The 17,339-nt window shown below is 45.0% G+C and overlaps 1 protein-coding gene across 3 annotated transcripts in view; it reads left to right on the top strand.

The window, feature by feature from the left end:
- Window positions 1-17,339, top strand: part of LOC120751182 (1-phosphatidylinositol 4,5-bisphosphate phosphodiesterase beta-1) — a 335,996-nt gene that overhangs the window by 50,826 nt on the left and 267,831 nt on the right. The window lies entirely within an intron of this gene.

Genomic DNA, 17,339 nt, shown 5'->3' with positions numbered 1-17,339 from the left:
GCTTTCTAAGCCATGTCCATCTGTTGATTTTTGCAGGAGCTTTCAGGGAGGTAAGAGACGATCAAATGCTGCTCTGTAGCTCGGATTCTGATGCTGCCCCAGGCTTTGTCGGTGCTGAGGAGTTCCTAAATGTGCTATAAATGTCTTCTTCCATGAATGCTTTTAGCACACCTAGGCTGCAAGGTTAATGCTTTGGGTTGGATGAGAACAGAAATGAATGAGAATAAAGAGAAGCTGGATAATGTGGATGCAGCAGGGGAAAAGCCAAGCTCTATTCAAGTCAGGACCAAAACTTCCACGAGCTTTGCTGCTTTCTGTTCACAGTACTTCATGTGTGCCTTGGTGTCACAGAACTTGGGGCTGGGACTGGAGTGTTTGCATTTTAAATGATTTGTGACTAAGTGGAGCTTTTCAGTTTAAAAACAGGGTTGGAAATATGTAATCAAGGTAATATTACATAAGAAGGGCAATATTTTTTCATAGTGAAAGGAAGCCTTGAACAGCTGTTCTCACGTGGGGCTGGGGTTCAGATGCCCAGCTGAACTCGGTGGTTGGAAAAGAAATAATGTTAAAATGTGCTCCAGATCATTTGCTTTAAACAGTTTTACCTTTTGAACCGGCTATTGTCCTAGCATGGACATAAAATGAAATATACAGTTACCTGTCCTGACTAATTCTTGTGAAATTTAGTGTTTCTGTGCATTTGAAGAGCTTTACTGTGAGGTTGCTCCTGCCTTTAAGTGGAGCTGGTAGCAAATGTTTTCTCCAAGTGTTTGAGATGGTAATTCTTTGTAACAGAGATTGCTTAGTTCATCAAATAGCTTATATAAAACACTTCTGTTTTCATAAGAAATATGTGCAGTGTATGCTGGAAAACATGGAGCTGTTCCTTTTCTGGGCTGCCAAAGAGAAAATGTTGCCTTTTTCTGCAAGAAAATATATGTTTTTTTCCCGTAAAATCCTTTATGACATGTTATTTCTCACCAAAATTTCCTATGAGAAAAATTCCTGCTCATCAAGTCTTTGCCTTCCCCAGGGAAGGGACTTCTTTTGCTGCAGCTTCTCCTTGTTGGGTGCAGCCTGATCAGAAACGTGGGCACGCGGTGGCTGCTGAGCCGTGGTGATGCGCTCCTTTGGGAAGCAAGGGTTTGTTTTGGCAGAGTGGGAAGAGACAGAGCTTTTTGGGGCTAGGATTGCAGTGACATCTGGCTGTGGAATAAATGGTTATGGTTAAAATCCGTACACCAAAGGATGTTGTTGGTTTAGGAAGCGTTTGGGTTGTTGTTTTTTTTTTCTTTATATCTCGTTTTAATCTTTGGCGCTTTCTGATCAGAAATGTGTTTTTCCCGTCTTCTCCCTTTAAAAAAGACAAGGGAAGAGCAAGTAAGTCACAACCAAATCATTGTCTCCCATCCAGAAAAATCTGTTTTGTTCTTGCTCTGACTTCCTCTTTATTAACACAAAAAAATAGATGGGAATTGGTTATGGCAAGTGCAAAACAGATTTTTTTTTTTTTTTTTTTTTCAGATGATACTGGTAGGTTATTTTTGGGTGGTGGTGTTGAAAACAAAGATTGAAAATGCAGAAATAATTTCTTTTAAAAAGTTCACTTAAAGTTTTATGCTCTAGCTTTGTTTTTACTTGAAAATGTCTTTTCTGGAGAGGTTCTTACCCAGGACAGTGTGGTTTGGGCTGCAGATAGATAAGGGAGAATTGTGAGGGAAAGGCTGATGCTGATTTTTCTTATGTTTATTTGGGTTCTGTGAATTTGTGTTGCTGACAAGATAGTTGCCTACCCTGAGTATTAGAGCTGTATTTCACATTGATGCCTTCTGGGTGTGTGAGCTATTTAAAGCACTTGGAGCTCACCATAGCCATGCTTTTATGTGCTGCCTGTAAATCTGGGAATTAACAAAACAGGAGGGTGGCTGATGGATGGGATGGGCTGAGGGCTCTTTCCCAGCCCCTCTGTGTCTTTCCTGCTGCCACGGAGAGGGAGAGGGACACCCAAGTCTGTGGGCTGGAGACTGATTATTTTGATTTTATTTGCCAGCAGGAAAATTACTGTACTTTTCTTTTTTCTTTTTTTTTTTTTTCCTATTTCAAGTATGAATTCCTGTGCATTCCTTGTGCATCTCATTTATGGTTGGTTTTTGAGACCAATCTTGCAAGTGCACCTGAAGAGGTGATGCAGGGATGCTCTGGCTGCTGGTGCTCAGTGTGTTGGCCAGGTCCTGCTGCTTTGGAAAGGCTGAAGTTACCTGGCAGATCAGGTGAATCACATGTCTCAGCTTTTCATCACATTGTTTTTCTGTCCATGAAGTTATTTATTAAATCTACTGTGTGAAACTAATGTTTTGTAAAAAAGCAGTTCTTGGTTTATTTGTGTTTGATAGGGGAGGTGGTCCCAAAGGGATGGGGAGAACTGGAGACAAACCGGTGGCTGCAGGGAGAATGAGAAATTCCTGAGGAGTATTTATGTGATGAAGCCTAGATGACCTCTCCTCTGAAAATACACAATTTTACAGGCAGCTGTAGATTCCCTTTGAAATTCACATCCATTGCAGTTACTCAGAGGCTGTCAATAAAAGTTTGTCAATAATAAGCCACCTCATCGAGTGCAACATTTAGTTCTTTTATTTTTTAAACTATCTCTTCAAAATGCACCCTGGAAAAGTAGTTACTTTATGGCGTTCTCCTTCCCTCTATACATTTTACATTTTTTCTTCTATTCAGAAGCAGACTGGGACTGAGATCATTGTTAAGTGAGTGGCAGTCACGAACTTCTTTTCAGCTGGTGCCTATCAATAAGTCCATTTACCAGCAGACTCTTTGAAACAGCAGAATTTGAGATATTACTTCTGTTTATTCGCTTTCTTTTTTTTTTTTCCTTTTTTCAGCGTAGAGCAGAGCTTTGTAGGTGTTTAATGGCTTTTTATAGTTTTTTTTCTTTTAAAATGGACCTAACATTTTTTTAAAGAAGTGCAAGGGAGTATAAGCAGTGAAATTGCCTGAGTGTTTGGAGCTTTTATTAACATGCTCCATCCCACAGACGAGAACATGTCTTCAAGTTCTGGAGTTCAAGTTTAATCTGGGCATGAGACCAAGGACTTCAAATTTATGTCCAAATCTTGTATCTGATCCTATGTTAAACACATCCAGATGGAAGGTGATATTCTAATGTTAACAATCTGCTTCCCCTCCCTCTGCTGCCTGTCTAAGAAGTTGCTGACAAGTCTTTCTGACAGTCTTTTTTAAGTAAATGAGATCAAGTGTATCGAAGGTCTTTTATAGCAACAACCTCTGAGGAAGATTAGACTTTGCAGTAGCACTGCAGAATGTGGGTTTGCTGATGTTCTCCCCTGAAGTCCTGGGTGTCACAGCTCACCCCAGGGCTCCCAGAACTTAAGGCTTGTTCTGGTCCTTCTGTTCTGTGCATCCCATGCAAATGGATACCATTTGTACAATTTACTCTTAGTAATTTATAGCTGGGGAAATAATTTCTCGAGGAATCTGTACAGCTTTTCATCTGGTTTGTTGAAGAACAGCGGGTTTTCCTATGTTGTTGTGATTTTTGGGTCATCCTGGGCATGTTGTCTTATTCATCTGACTGATGTTAATGTAGTTCGTTGAAGAATGTGGAAATTAAACATTTCTCCTTTATGACCAGGATATAAAAGATATAGTGCATCTTTGACAACAATAATTGCTTGTTTTTGCCTAATTATGAACTTGTTGCGTTTCAGCTCTTGAGTTCCTTGTGTCTCTGCTGTTAAATGTGTGTTACCTTTCCTGCTTAGCACAGTCTGATATTTCGGTGTGTACCAGAAGAGCTGCATTTGAGTTATTTGGCATCACTGATAGAACCACTTGGTGCTTTCTGTGTGTGGGGTGAGTCTGCCTCCGATCCCATCTGGATTCATCCCCCTGTGCGGTTACAAAGCCTCATGCATCCTCAGCCTTCCTGCTCTGCAGGTCTTCAGTGATCCTTGTCCAAGAGTCAAACAGTGCTTGGGTGGAGCTTAGACCGGGTGAGCCTTTGCCTGTTTTTTTACCAGCTGTGCTGAAAAGCATCAAACTCCTTTAGGATTCCATGTGAGGTTTTTCAGAGCTGGTATCTTCTGCCTTCACTGAAGCCATTTGTAATGCAGAACATGTCAGAATTGCCTGGTTTTTGTGTGCTGCATAAAAGCTGTCCTTAACCTCGCCAAGCCCCGTGTGCAGTGCTGTGTGACAACAGTCCCTGTCCATTGTGTGCCTCCTGCTCTTTTTTCCTTCTTCAAAGGAGTACATGGTAACATTATTCTGTAAAAGTACCAGAGAACAGCTCCTGCAGAGGAACATTCATTAAAGTGTGTTTCCTGGTGTGTAAAATTTGCGCTCTTGTGTAGCAATAGAATTCCGAAGGAGTTTTACAAGTTGTTTCACAGAAATATGTAGAGGTGTTTAAAATTATTCATTTTTAAATGGCACTAGCATACCTTGGAGTCTGGCTGCAGCTTTACAAGTGGCGATGCCTCAAAGTCTGCAGATGATGTTCACTGCTGCTGGACTGTGTCCAGGTGTAATTCTGGTTGTGTCCAGGCTTTCCATCCAACTGGAGGAACAAACACTGGGGATAGGACGGGAGCAGAGCTCAGAAGCTCTTTGGGATGTGCACTAACCACCTTCAGGTATCCAGCAGATCCCAAGTCATTGCTGTAACACAAATATTCCCTTTATGACCCAAGTGGAGGTATCTTCACACACACAAAAATTAAACTTGGCAGTGTATTTTGTGTAAATAAATACACATCACCCTGCTGAGGTAACATTCTCAATATGCTGCACAGGACTGTAAAGGTGCAGTGTCAGCAGCAGATCTGACAGTGCATCACATGAGCTGGAGATCTCCAACTTCAGCTTTGCAGCCTGAGCACCCTCTGTCCCCAGACTGGCTCCTGAAAATCATGACGTCAGGCCAGCAAAGAGTTTGAGGAAGAAGGATTTATTCATTTCTGTCCTCCTGGGGCAAAATCGCCTCGCCTGTTCAACTAACACCAACTTCTCACTTCAGAACTAATTTGTATTGGTTGAATTTCAGCCTGGCTCTGTGGTTGCCTTGTGAAGCTCAAGAGCATGCTAGAACTCTGGAATGTTGTGCTTCCATGATGGAACACAGGCAGTGGGTAATGCTCAGGAATTTTTACGATGGTTAGGGACAATCTCAGCTCCCAGCCTGCAGAGGAGTCTGTTCAGCTGCTGGGAGGGTGGCTGCACTTGCGCAGGGCCCTGAAAGCTCTTCAAACTAATTCACATTACTGTGATCATCTGTCTAATTGTCTTTCCTTTAACTTTCATTAACGGATTCTGCATCGTTCCATTTGTCTCCCTGAACAAAGATGAAGATAAATTCAGTGGAGTTACGATGCTGCAGCGGGTGACACAAGCTGCTTGTACGTGATGCGGAGAGATGATGATTTATTGGCCTGTGTGGTGTGCTGGGGAAGGGCCAGAAAAGAAATGCTTAAAAGGATCATCTCAATCAGCATTTTATCTATTCTTTTTTTTTTCCTGTGTGCATCTGCGCTCTGTCTCCTGCTACGAAAGATATGCTGATTTGCCTGCGTGCAAACATTGAACTGAAATTCCTGTAAGCTTTTATTAGTTGGAAGGAAGTCTGTTTTGTGGCTAAGAGGCTGGAAATTAGGAGACTTGGACTTGTCTTCCAGGCTAGATACAGACTTCCTGGGTAAACAAAGAAGGTTCATTTAATCTTCCTTTATTTCAGGTCTTGATCTCCAATGTGGGGATTAATAGTACTTCCTTTGTCTCTTCCTGAATATCCCCTCTGTTGATACCTCTCTGAGATCCTTTTGATGATGTAATTGAAAATGTTTTGTGGGTTTTTTCCATTTATTCCATAGTCTTAGGAAAAAAAAAACTTTGCTCTAGTCTTTGTGGAGAGGTAGAACATGAAAACAGGAGCAAGAGAATCTGCAACCACTGCTGTTCTCTGAGCTGTGGCATATTTTACTGATAAAACACAGAGATCTGGGTAAATAGAGGCAAGAGAATTTCAGATGCGATACCATGCCCAGATGTGAGGTGGTTTGGAGCAGGTGCTTTTGATCTGCAACACGTTTGAAGAATCCTTCAGGAGGTTTTGAGGATGGAGTATGAGTAATGCAAGGCTGGTGTTGGGCCTTAATGGGTTGTTGACAGCTGTGATAGGAGGAGAGTGAGAGGCTTCAGCTGCTGCTGGTGTGAGAGTTCCTCTGCAAATACTGGCAGCTCCCAAAGCACCATGCCTGGGAGTATGCAGAGCAGACAAAGTGGGTATTTTGTGTGCAGAGCAGTGTGGTACCAAACCTGCGCTTCTGGCTTCTGCAATGTGCAAAATTCACAATGCAGTGCAACTTTTTCAGCAAGGTATAAGCGTGGCTGGGGTCTGCACAATGATGCAAAGGCTAAAATGGTTTTTGTGTTCAGCTTCTCTTTGCTGACTAATAGGGGCATTCTAGCAAGGCTCTGTGTCGATGCTGCAGTTCCAGAGCTTCATCCCATTGCACTTCTGTCCATGAGGAACACTCCTGCCTTCAGAGCGAGGTGTGTGGATTTGATGTTAGACAACCTTTGGCAGAAGTCACAGCGTGTAAAGGAAGAGTCCTGCCTGCCTCAAACTGCTGCATGTGGAGAAGGGAGGTGAGGACTTCTCCCTCCCGAGGCCCTGCCTGCAGCACAGGAATGTCAAGTCTCCAGAGGAGCTGGTGAGGAACCATTTAATTCTAGCAGGTAGCAGCAGGGTCTGCTGTCAGCTACACAGGCTGGATTAGCAGTGACTGCCTGCAAGCAGAAAGCTCAGTGACTCATCTTCATCTCTCGAGCCTTCTAACTTCCTCACCAAGTTCCCTGCAGTTGGGCTTAAATTAACTGATCATAATTATTTCAGGATCTTTCCTCCCTCTGAAAACTTGCTTTTGTCTCTGCAAACACACCAACAACCCCAAGTCTCTAGAATCTTCTCCTGTTCACTGGAGAGGAAGAAGGTGAATTCAAAGTGTTTACTTTAAATTCCTTCCTTGACACCACTCAAAGCATTATGTTTGTCTTTATAAGGTGCATTATCTTAAATCCTTCTTAGATAAATCTGCCCAGTGTTTAAGTTCCTTTCAGTTCTGAGGTGGAGGAGGATACACTTAGGCTCAAATTAGTGGTGAGGGTAGAAAAAACCCAACCCAGAATCAACCTCTGCTCCCGTCTGACCTACAAACTAGCCCAGCCTGAATTCCCCATGAAATATTCCTCTTCCTTTCCATCTGGGATAGCATTTAATGGTCAGAGTTGGCAGGTAGGTTGGATAGAAGCTGTGAGCGAGCCCAGCTCAGGGCAGGGGTTGTGTGACCCCTGAACAGCATGTCACAGCTGGAGGGCAAGGCCTGAGCTGCTTGGTGCAAGGACAAAGAGCCACTTCCAGAAACACTCGAGTTTCTCCCAGTCTGCAGCCACCAGGACATCCATCAGCCCAGGTAATCCATCCTCCCTGACTTTGCACACTTCTCTCCTTCTTTGGACTCTGTCAAAGTGCTGGCATAACACTTAAAAATTCTTTGCGCTGCTGTCAGCAGGATTGAGGAGAAGCTGTTTGCCCCTAGCGCTCCTTGTCCTCTGGTGTCCTTTGTCACCTGTCAGAAACAATCAGTTTGCTGCAGTGATGAACACAGGGCTGAAGATGCTGAGGGCTGTGCTGGTTGTCCAGAGAGAGAGGCTGGATAATTTGCATCCTGCCAGGTCACTCTTACTGTCATCTACTGGCCTTGACTAAGGTCTCTTTCCAGAAAGAGGTATCTTAAAGATTTAGAAATTGAAGTATAACCTTTTCCCCCTGCTCTTTTTTCTTTAAACACCTCCTTTTAATTTCTGCTTCCTGTGCTACCTGAATTTCTGCCAAACCATTTCTTATTAATTTTGTGGAGCATAGAGAATCTTGAGAGGTGATATTTCATTGCATATTTAAAAAATGAGATTCTTTTCATGGACTGATGGATCTTGTGACTTACTTCAGGCTAGGGCAATCACTGGATGTGCTTGAAAGTTGGATTTTTTCTTTTATTTTTTTCTTCTCTGTCCAGTATTTCTTGACACCACACCCCTGGCGACATTTCTTCTCTTCATAAAAGCAACATGGTGGTACATTGCTCTCAAGTTTGCAAAATTTGGATAACATGTGTATTGATGACAAAACAGGAAATAATTGAGAGGCAGAGAGGTTTGGAGAAAGCTGGTGGTGCCAAATCAACGTTTTACATCTCCAGAATTTTGCTTTCTGAAAAATCTAAGCTTTGTGTCTGTTTGAAGTGATGCACCAATCTGATGGTTGGTTTGACTGTGGAGTTTGGTTGAGGTAGGATGGTACTCAGTCAATACAACCAATTCCCCATTGCCCAGCAGGCTGTGTGTTTAGGAAAGAGAGGAGGATGACTGTGATTCTCTCACAGTCCTCCCATGCTGCAGATCATTTAACTGTCCTGAAGGAGGAAGGACATCTACTGTCCTGAAGGAGGAATCTACAGACTTGAAGGACGTGCAGATCTGGGGCTCTTTGGGGTGACAGTTTTTCCATGCATCACCATGGTGTTCAGCTCACACCAGTGTGGGGCTTGTTGAGCCCAGGCAGTGCAGGACTGTGGCAGGACAGGAGTGGTTTGGGGGCAGAGTGATGGAAGAGGGCTGGTGCAGTTGGCAGCTGCTGAGCACGGGCTGTGAGTGCCTTTGGCACTGGGGCAGAGCACAGAGCTGCAGGTTGCTGCTGAGCAGGCTCAGACAGATGGGGCACCTCCAGAAGTTGTGGGGCAATGCTGAGATGGAGAGCAGAGGAGGCACCAGCAGCCAACAGCATGCTTGGCTCCCTTGTCCAGTCATACTCCTGAAAATCTGGGAAAGGCAGCTATGGCAGAAACACAGCAGGTTCTAGGTGGAGCTTTGGGCTGTTTTTTTCTCAAAACTGCTCTTTCTCAGGAGCTGGAGGGAGCTCCTCTCTTGGGAAGTCTTCCTGGGCTCCTGCTGCTCTTGCCTGGCTTGCAGATGTGTGTAGTCCCCTTCCTTTGGAATGAGAAGTGCTAACAGGGCAGCTCATCAAAGCTGGCTTTTTTACAGCTGCATGGCACAGCACACAGTAGTGTCACAGTGTGCTTGATCACCAGCCTTCCCATGTTCCACTTTAGCAACGCAGCTCGGAGTTTTTGAAGGGAAGGAGGCTTGGATGCCAGAAATGCACCTCTGCTTCCCTTGCAGCTTTTCAATGTTGTCCTGTTGTATGGCCCTGTTCCAGCCTCCCTGTGACTTTGAGTGGTTGCACTGTGCTCTGGGGATTTATGGCAGAGCCATCCTGTACCAATAATTGCCTGGCCATCAGTGCAGTCACATCTGGCTTTTACTGATGTTCTCCTGTCAACAGCCCTAACACAGGCGAGGAGCTCCTCCCCCAGTTGTGCAGGGCTGAGATGAAAAGCTCTGGCTTGGCTGTGGTGAGTTCCCGGTGTTGTTAATGGAAGCTGACAGTCTACATCTCATTCCATCTGCTCCCAATTTATACCTCGAGATTTACTGTCTCTGGAAAGGGTAAAATAAAGACCTGTGGAACAGAATTAGTGGTTCTGAAAGCTGTAGGGGAGGTGTGGCACATTTCTCCTTTGGTGCTTTCAGTGATAGAGGAAGAAAGACATTTTTAAATCAAAACAAAGCTCCCTCACAAGGTGTGCCTGGCATGGACCACAACCTGGCCCTCAGGGTGTTTAGCTGGTACTTGGTCCGTGCTCAGCTTCAGCAACAGAGGGCCTTTCAGGTCTCTTGTGTTTCTACAGCCTGAACTTGAGCATTTCATTCATTTACAGCCATAAGAGATGCACCAAGTCTCCTGGCCAGACGTAGAAGCCCAGATATTCTGGGGAAGATGCCACAGCTCTTGTTTCTTTGCCATTTCTCATAGAAAGGTTTGAGCCCTGCAGGTAGAGAGTGATATGACATAATAATGGTCCTTTATGTCAGTAAGAGCCACTGCACATGTTTGGGGAGGAAGGAAAACCCTGCAGTGGTTTCTGTCAGGAGACAGCAGTGCTTGGAGTATGGCTCCTGTAACTCTGGAGCAGAGTCCAGCCCACTGTGGACTTGCTTTTTGTCAAGAAAAAAAAAAAAAAACCTGATGGGACCTCAGCAGCAGGGTGGGCTCCTTGGGAAGCAAATCAGCTGCAGCCAGGAAGGGTGGAAGCAGCAGAGGCTGCTTGAGGAGTTGCTTGTGGAATTTGAGCGAATTGTGGAGGAGCTGAAAGTTTGCCAGAAGGCTTTGATGCTCTGGGAAGGTTATACAGCTGCAGGTCACCTGGGGCTGGTTCAGCTGGAGATCTGCAACCAGAGCAGTCACAAAGTAGGGGGAGAAGCTCTTTGGGCTCGAAGGAGTTGTGCCAAACTGCTCCAAATTCTGCTTTTCTGGCAGTGCAGAGGGAGGGAAGGGCAATGTTAATCACTGAGGACAGTGGACAATAACAAATGAAGCATGAGTTGGGGTGTGAAATGAAGAGATGACATGAGAGAGGTTATTGTGAAAGTGCTCGTGAATCTCACCTCCATTCTACCTCCTTATCTGTGTGGCTGTGCTTGAAAGTTTCATTTGTTGTGCCTTTATAACAGAAGAAACAACCCTAAAAATAAATATCTGCCAAAGCCAAAAAGAGAGGGAGGGAGACAAGAAAATGTTAGGGGAACCACATCTGTGTTTTTCTCAAAAATCTCGGAAACTTAAAAGTGGCATCTGGTTTGTAGATATTTGTAAGTAAAAGCTGTGGTATTTTGCAACCTTTTGGGATAGTTCAAAGACAGAGAATTGAGGGTATGGGTATGGCAATCATCAGTTGTACAGAATGAATCTGAGAAATGTCATGTTTACTGCTAATGTGCCTGGAAGTTAATATATTCACTGCCATCTGAAACTCCTGAGCCATCTCCCCTCAATGGAGGACTTGGGCATTTGGGAAAAAAAAAAAATCAGTAAAATTACTAATCTAGAATTGCTGAATGACCAGGGAGGAAAAAAGATTCACAAAGGAGGACAAGTCTGATTTGTAGGAAATGTCAGAAATTTGCTGTTTCTATTAGAGCTGTGTGCATTCAGCTCTGTTGAGCTGCTGTGTTTATGCTATTTATTGTCCATTATTAAATGGCACGATTTAAAGTTTATCTATTCTGCTGTAGGAAGTGAGCAAAGTTTCTATAAATAAAATGCTAACATTTTTATTGGCAGAACAGGTTTAAACTTTTTTTTTTTTCCCCTAGAAACCCAAGTCTTAAATGTGCAGCTCTGTTTTTAAAGCCTCGGGACAAAAATCTGCATTAAAAGCATAAAGCTTTTTAATGGCCCCAATCGTAAATGATTGATAGCTCTTCCAAACTCTGTGGCATTCCAGGTGAGACAGATGTGTTTAGTGTTCTTCCTTACAAAAAATCTAGACTGTCTGACTTTGTTTTGCAAATAGAAATAAAAAGTTTGTTATTCTTAGCCGTGTACTTTTGGAAACAAAAAGTAGCTTCAATTTCTTTTGCTAAACTGAGAGATGTGCTACAGGACAGACTTTCTTATCATTAAAGAGGTTTTAAAGAAATGTTGCCTTTGGAATGTAACTAAGAAAATGCTTATACTTAACTTCTATATTCCTCTTGTTGGTGACCAAGATCATCCCATTTACAGCCCATATCCATCAGAAACATAGGAAGTAAGGACAGTGCTGGGCTTCTCCCGACCGGGCAGCCAGATTTTTTCAGGAGCCTCCCAGCTGGGCAGCTCTTGGCCAAATAAGCAGCACTTGTGTCTGTGAGCTGTGAATTACAGAATCTGGGAACCTTGGGCTGATAAAGGCTGAAATCACTTTCCGTTGGCGTCAGGGGAGATCTGAATCAGTCCTATAGTGAAAGCAAAACAGGAAATCATGGATTAGAAAGCCAGATTTGTTGAGTAATGATGGAAATTTAGCCACTGGTTATTTCACTCTGTACTATATAAACAGAAATGGTTAAGAGCCTCCTGGTGCAGTTTTTAGATAAACATGTTTAGAGAATGTTAGGAGCAGGTGTGAGGAATGTAGCTCAAGTGGCAGTATCACCCTTTTGTTTTATAGTAAAATACTTTTTTTTTCTTATTGGGCTGCTATGATTTGCAGGAAAAGAGAAAAGGAGGGACATACCTCATTCACAGAAAGGGAGGCTTTGAGATGAACAAATATTCATTGGGAACCACATAATGAAAATACCTTAATTTTTTTTTCTTTTGAATCATAGTTCTTCTAACCATGGCAGATATGCTCTGGTGTTTTCCCCCTCCCACACTCTGTAGATAATTTTCAACACTTGCTCAGGTAACCTCTGGGACTGGTGTGTACCTGCAGGATTTCTGAGTGTTTGTATGTCAGGTGCGCTGGAGCCCAGCCTTTGCTTCCCTCTGGAGAGCCCAGTGCTGGCACAGAGCTGACATCTGGGTTTCCTTTGGCTCCTGTTCTGGGAATCCAAAGTCTTACAAGTGTCCTGTGGAACTTGAAGACAGTAAATGTCTGCGCTGAGCTGACTTGAATTGATGTTTTAGGAAAAAATTCTTGACTGTGAGGGTGGTGAGGCCTTGGTGCAGGTTGCCCAGAGAAGCTGTGGCTGCCTCTTCCCTGGAAGTGTCCAAGGCCAAGCTGGATGGGGCTTGGAGCAACCTGGGACAGGGGAAGGTGCCCTCCAAGGCAGGGCATTGGAACCAGATCTTTAAGGTCCTTTCCAACATAAACCATTCTATGATTATATATGCAGCATCTAATTTGTAGATAATTTTTCCAAAAATGTGAAAAGCTGAGTCCTTTAGTAATTCTCACCAGCTCACAATAGCACTGGTAAAATAGTAATGGAAAACCTATGGGAGGTGTATATGGGTGGTGTTATGGCTAATTTCTGGTATTTTTGGCAAATGTGTTCATTAGCATTTGAATGGTTAGAAGATTGTGAAACATAATCAGATGAATAAGGCTAGACAGGCTGGATTGCTGCAGCTGCGGTGGGAGCCCGCTGAGCTCAGAGCGAGTTTGTGATGTCTGCACTGAAGTGGCACAGTCAGGCTCTGGCTGATGTCCTGCAGGAAATCTCAGTGGCTCAGGGTACCACTGATGGCAGCGCAGGTGGAAAGGCAGCTGCAGGTCAGTCTGGCCTGAGAGCTAAAATTCATCTTCAGCTCTGGCTTCAGGCCCTGGTGTGTGCCTTGAGTGTGGTGCCTCAGACCTGTCCTCCAGGCAGTGCCCTGTTAGCCTGCAATGGAACAGACATCCGTGGAGAGTTAGGTCTGACACATCCATGGTGTGCTTCACTGGAGGACATCTGGCAGAGCCCTTGCCGGCTTCTTCAGCATATGCTGCCTCTTTATCTTCGCTTCCTCTCTATTGCCTTTACCTCTCACCCATTCTGGTAGCTTTTAACAATTGCTTTGCAATGCCGGGAGTGATCAGAAGTGAGGTCAGATGGCAGAGGAGCAGCATTCCCTGAAGTCTTTGGTCAGATGTCACAGGAACCTGCAGGAGACAGAAGCAGATGTTTACATCTGTGTGGAGCTGGAGAAGGGAGGCTGTCCGCCTGCAGAGTTGTTTGGAGCCCAGCTTCAAAGGATATTAAGTTTCCAAGCTTGGAAATGAGAGACTTGTCTGTTATTAAAGTTAGGAAGGGCAGTAGGACAATCCACAGGCTGCCTTGTTTTCTTTTGCTGGGAAACAAAAAGCGTTTAGCTTGTATTGCATGGAAAGGTGTAAAATTACAAGGTGCAGGAAAAAAAGTAGAAATGTTCTTTCTTCGCTGTTGAAGTGAAGAGATAAAGCTAAAGCTGAATCCTTTATTTCTCCAGCCTGCAGGTCATGCCACTGCCCATCATGCTATCTGTGCAGGGAAGTGATAACGCGGTAGCTAATGATGGAGTAACAAATTCCTGTCCAGGCTTTTTAAATACCATCCTGCAGTATTAATGTGAGCTGCCCTGTGAAATGCAATCTGTGTCAGTAATCCTGCTGACAGCTGTTTGCCTCAGCCCTCGATTTGCTGCTCATCTGGTGACTGCCGATTGCCCTTCCCACCACACTGGCATTTCTGTGTTTCCATGGCACTGCTTTGCATGTGGAAGCAGTGCTGGAGCGTGTGCCTGGTGCATTTTATTGTTGTAATTGTTCTCATCTGGGAAAGATGAGAGCTCAGCTCAACCGACTCAATGAAGTTTGTCAGAAATGGTGTGAATCACTGACTGTAGCTACCCAGAAGCCTGGTGCTGGGGGCTGAAGACCTGCTGCAGTATTTCTAAAAAAGTGGAAAGCAGTTTTGTCTTCTCTGAGCTTTGTTTTTCTCTTTCCTACAGTTTGGAGATTAAGCTGTAAGTTTAGGGCGGTACCTTCTAAGAACCTCGATGTCTCAGAAGAGTCAATCCGATTTTAAAAGCAAAATTTTTCTTGCCAGTAATTTGTGGTGTTGTCTCTGGTGCTTTGATGAGAACAGCCGCTCTGCTGGTGGGCACTTGCAGGAGATAGGAGGGGATTAAAACTTCCTAGAGAAGTCCTTGCCGTGGATACTTTGTGGCACATGTAAGTGGAGCTCAGATCTTTCATGTAGAAGGACGACTGCCTGACTACTTATGAGTCATGTTAATTGTCTTGTGACAATTTTACCTGGCAAACCTTGCTGTGGTGTCAGAGAGCTGCCACAAAGATTTGATCTGTTTACTGCACCGCTGTCATGCAGAAGATGCATTTTAAGAAAGTAAGACACAGAGTAAGGAGGCTGAATGTGTCCCTTGACTTTGACAGCTGTAGGTAGGATTATTTAAGGGGGCTTGGTTTGAAAGACTGCAGTGTAAGGCAGCAACCTCCGTTGGAATAGAAAACGTGATCCCCTTCCCTCCAAATTATTGTAACTCTGAAATTACGGGGCTTTCGGGCAAAAATATGAGAAAAAGAATAACAGTTCTGTGCTAGTGTGTATGTGTAACAAGGCAAACGAGTGAACCGCGCCCCGAGCAGAGCCCAGTCCCCGCCCCTCTCCCAGGCTCTTTCCCCTGCGCTGCAGTTCCGCTCGCAGCCACCAGGGGCGCCGCTGGCTCCCGGCCGGGCAGGGCGGGTGCGATGGTTCCCCCGCGCCTGCAGGGGGCGCTGTGCCGCGAGCTCGGCCGCGTCCCCCTCAGGCGGCCATGGCGGGCGGGCTGGGCACTGAGGGGAGCTGCTGGAACGGCACGGGGAGCAGAGCCCAGGGTAACAAAGGAAAGGTGGCAGGAGCTCTGCAGCTGTAGCAGGAGCCACAGGGGCCAGGTGGACACGAGGTGCCGGGTTAGAGAGTACTGAAAAAGCTCACGGTAGCTGGGCTTCTCTGTAGCAGCTGCTGCACTCAGTTGGGGAGATGCGTCCTCTGGGGAGGGGGAGATGGTCGGGGTCCTGGGTTTTCCCCTGAGGCACTTGAGTAGATGGTGAAGGTCCTTTCCTGTGGGGTAGGGTGTTAATAAGGTCACAGTGCAAAGGCTGATCTAAAGAGCAAAGGTTCACTCACCCACAGTAGGAGAAGCAAAGGCAGGATAAAAGCTCCATAGTGGCAGCGAATCCTGTGGGCAGTGACCGCAGACCAGCTGTGCCTCCTCTGATGCCAAGAGTGAGAGGAGCTGCGCCCAGCCCCTCACCACCCAGCCAAAATCTCGTGGTATCTGCCTTTCCAAAGAGAAAACTACCCAGGGAAGAGTAGCCAACTGCACCCTTCCCACACCTTGGCCATTTCTTTTGTCTCAAATACCGGTCATTATTGTCTCTTAGCAATGGATGGGACAAAATTCCATGGAAGAAACAAAAGGAAAAATCCTAACCTCCAACAACAGGCTTCTTGAAATTAGGCTGCATTTTATATGCTCCAAGTACTGCTACCGCTGATTCTAATGATACTGGCTCTGCAGCAGATGAGTCTTATGGGTTCCTGCTGCACATCCTCTCCCTTTTCCCTGAAATGGGGAATGCATTGGCAGCCTTTTGTGCAAGGATCAGAACTCACCTCACTGCAAAGGTTCTGGGGTGTTTGGCACCCAGACTGCAGGGCTCAGATGTGCTGAACCCCCCATGTCTTAATATCAGTGCCCCTGAGGGTCTCCATGCTGTGGTAGGCTGAGGCCATGAACAATGGGATAAATGCTCATCTTTCCTGAACAGCAGGGAGTCTAGGGTACCACTGGAGGGCTAATGTATGTCTCTGCTGCTCAGGGGGCTGGGTATGAGCCAAAATAAAAATGGATTTTGGGCATGTGCCCATCGTGCCAGCTCACCAAGGTCACACAAGGGTTGTGGGAGTCGATGGGCTTGGGACCAGCCTCTGCAATGAGACTGGAATAGCTTGGTTAATGAAGCCAACCCTGAGCCACTGCCTGGCTGCTCCAAGAAACTGGAGAAAAGAGGACTGCTGAGGGCAGAACTGGGATTGTGACAGGAGGACTCTTGCTTGTCTTCCTGCATTTCCCAGCCTCGTTTCCTTGTTTTCTTTGAATTCCCTGAATAAATGAAGCAGAGATTAGCAGCCTCTGTCACTGCACATCCCCTGGGTGAAGGGGAACTTTCTTGGGACAATCTGGTTGGCAAATCCTCCCGTGCAACCCATGCCTCTTGGGTGACACAGACACCCAGAGCTGTGCTTCCACAGGATTTATGGGGATTGGTCAGGAAGCCTTCAACATCGACCTAAGAGTTTGTAGTTACTCCCCAAAACAGGAATTTTTAGAGAAACCTGTAAATAGTGTCCTCTTCTCCAATCAAAAGTACTAATTCTACATTAAGAATGTATTAACACAAGAAAAAAAAGGCATTTGAAATGCCTTGTTCTCCTTGTGAGATGACCCTATAGATATGGTCCACTTAATTGCAGTGCTTAATTGAGACAGCCATTTTTACTGGGACATCTCCCAGGGAGCCATTGTAGCCTAATGATTATCAATGCCAGTGGTTGTTGCCGAATCAGGTCAGTGCCATAAATCCCTCTTAACAAGAATACATTTAGTGAGTATCAGGTGATTAGACAGTGTTTAAACAGGTGTTAAATAAGTGTGGGAGGCCATGTTTAAACACAGGGAAAGCCAAAATAAAGTGGAAAGCAATAGGTGCGAATCTCAAAAATAAGTGCTATTTTTGTCCTTTCTTTTCATTTAGTGCAGGGTTTTCCCTGATCAATTTCAACTCTCACTTGGAATTTTTCATCTTTTATAGTGGGATGAAGAATCCTATGAATGAAAGCTGGACAAAGGCTCAGGGAATCAGCAGTAACTCTCATTAGATTTGCCACTCATG

Source organism: Hirundo rustica, chromosome 3 (assembly GCF_015227805.2).
Source record: "Hirundo rustica isolate bHirRus1 chromosome 3, bHirRus1.pri.v3, whole genome shotgun sequence".
Taxonomy (NCBI): Eukaryota; Metazoa; Chordata; class Aves; order Passeriformes; family Hirundinidae; genus Hirundo; species Hirundo rustica.
The sequence above is the reverse complement of the archived record's forward strand: the minus strand, read 5'-3'. Positions and strand labels throughout refer to the sequence as shown.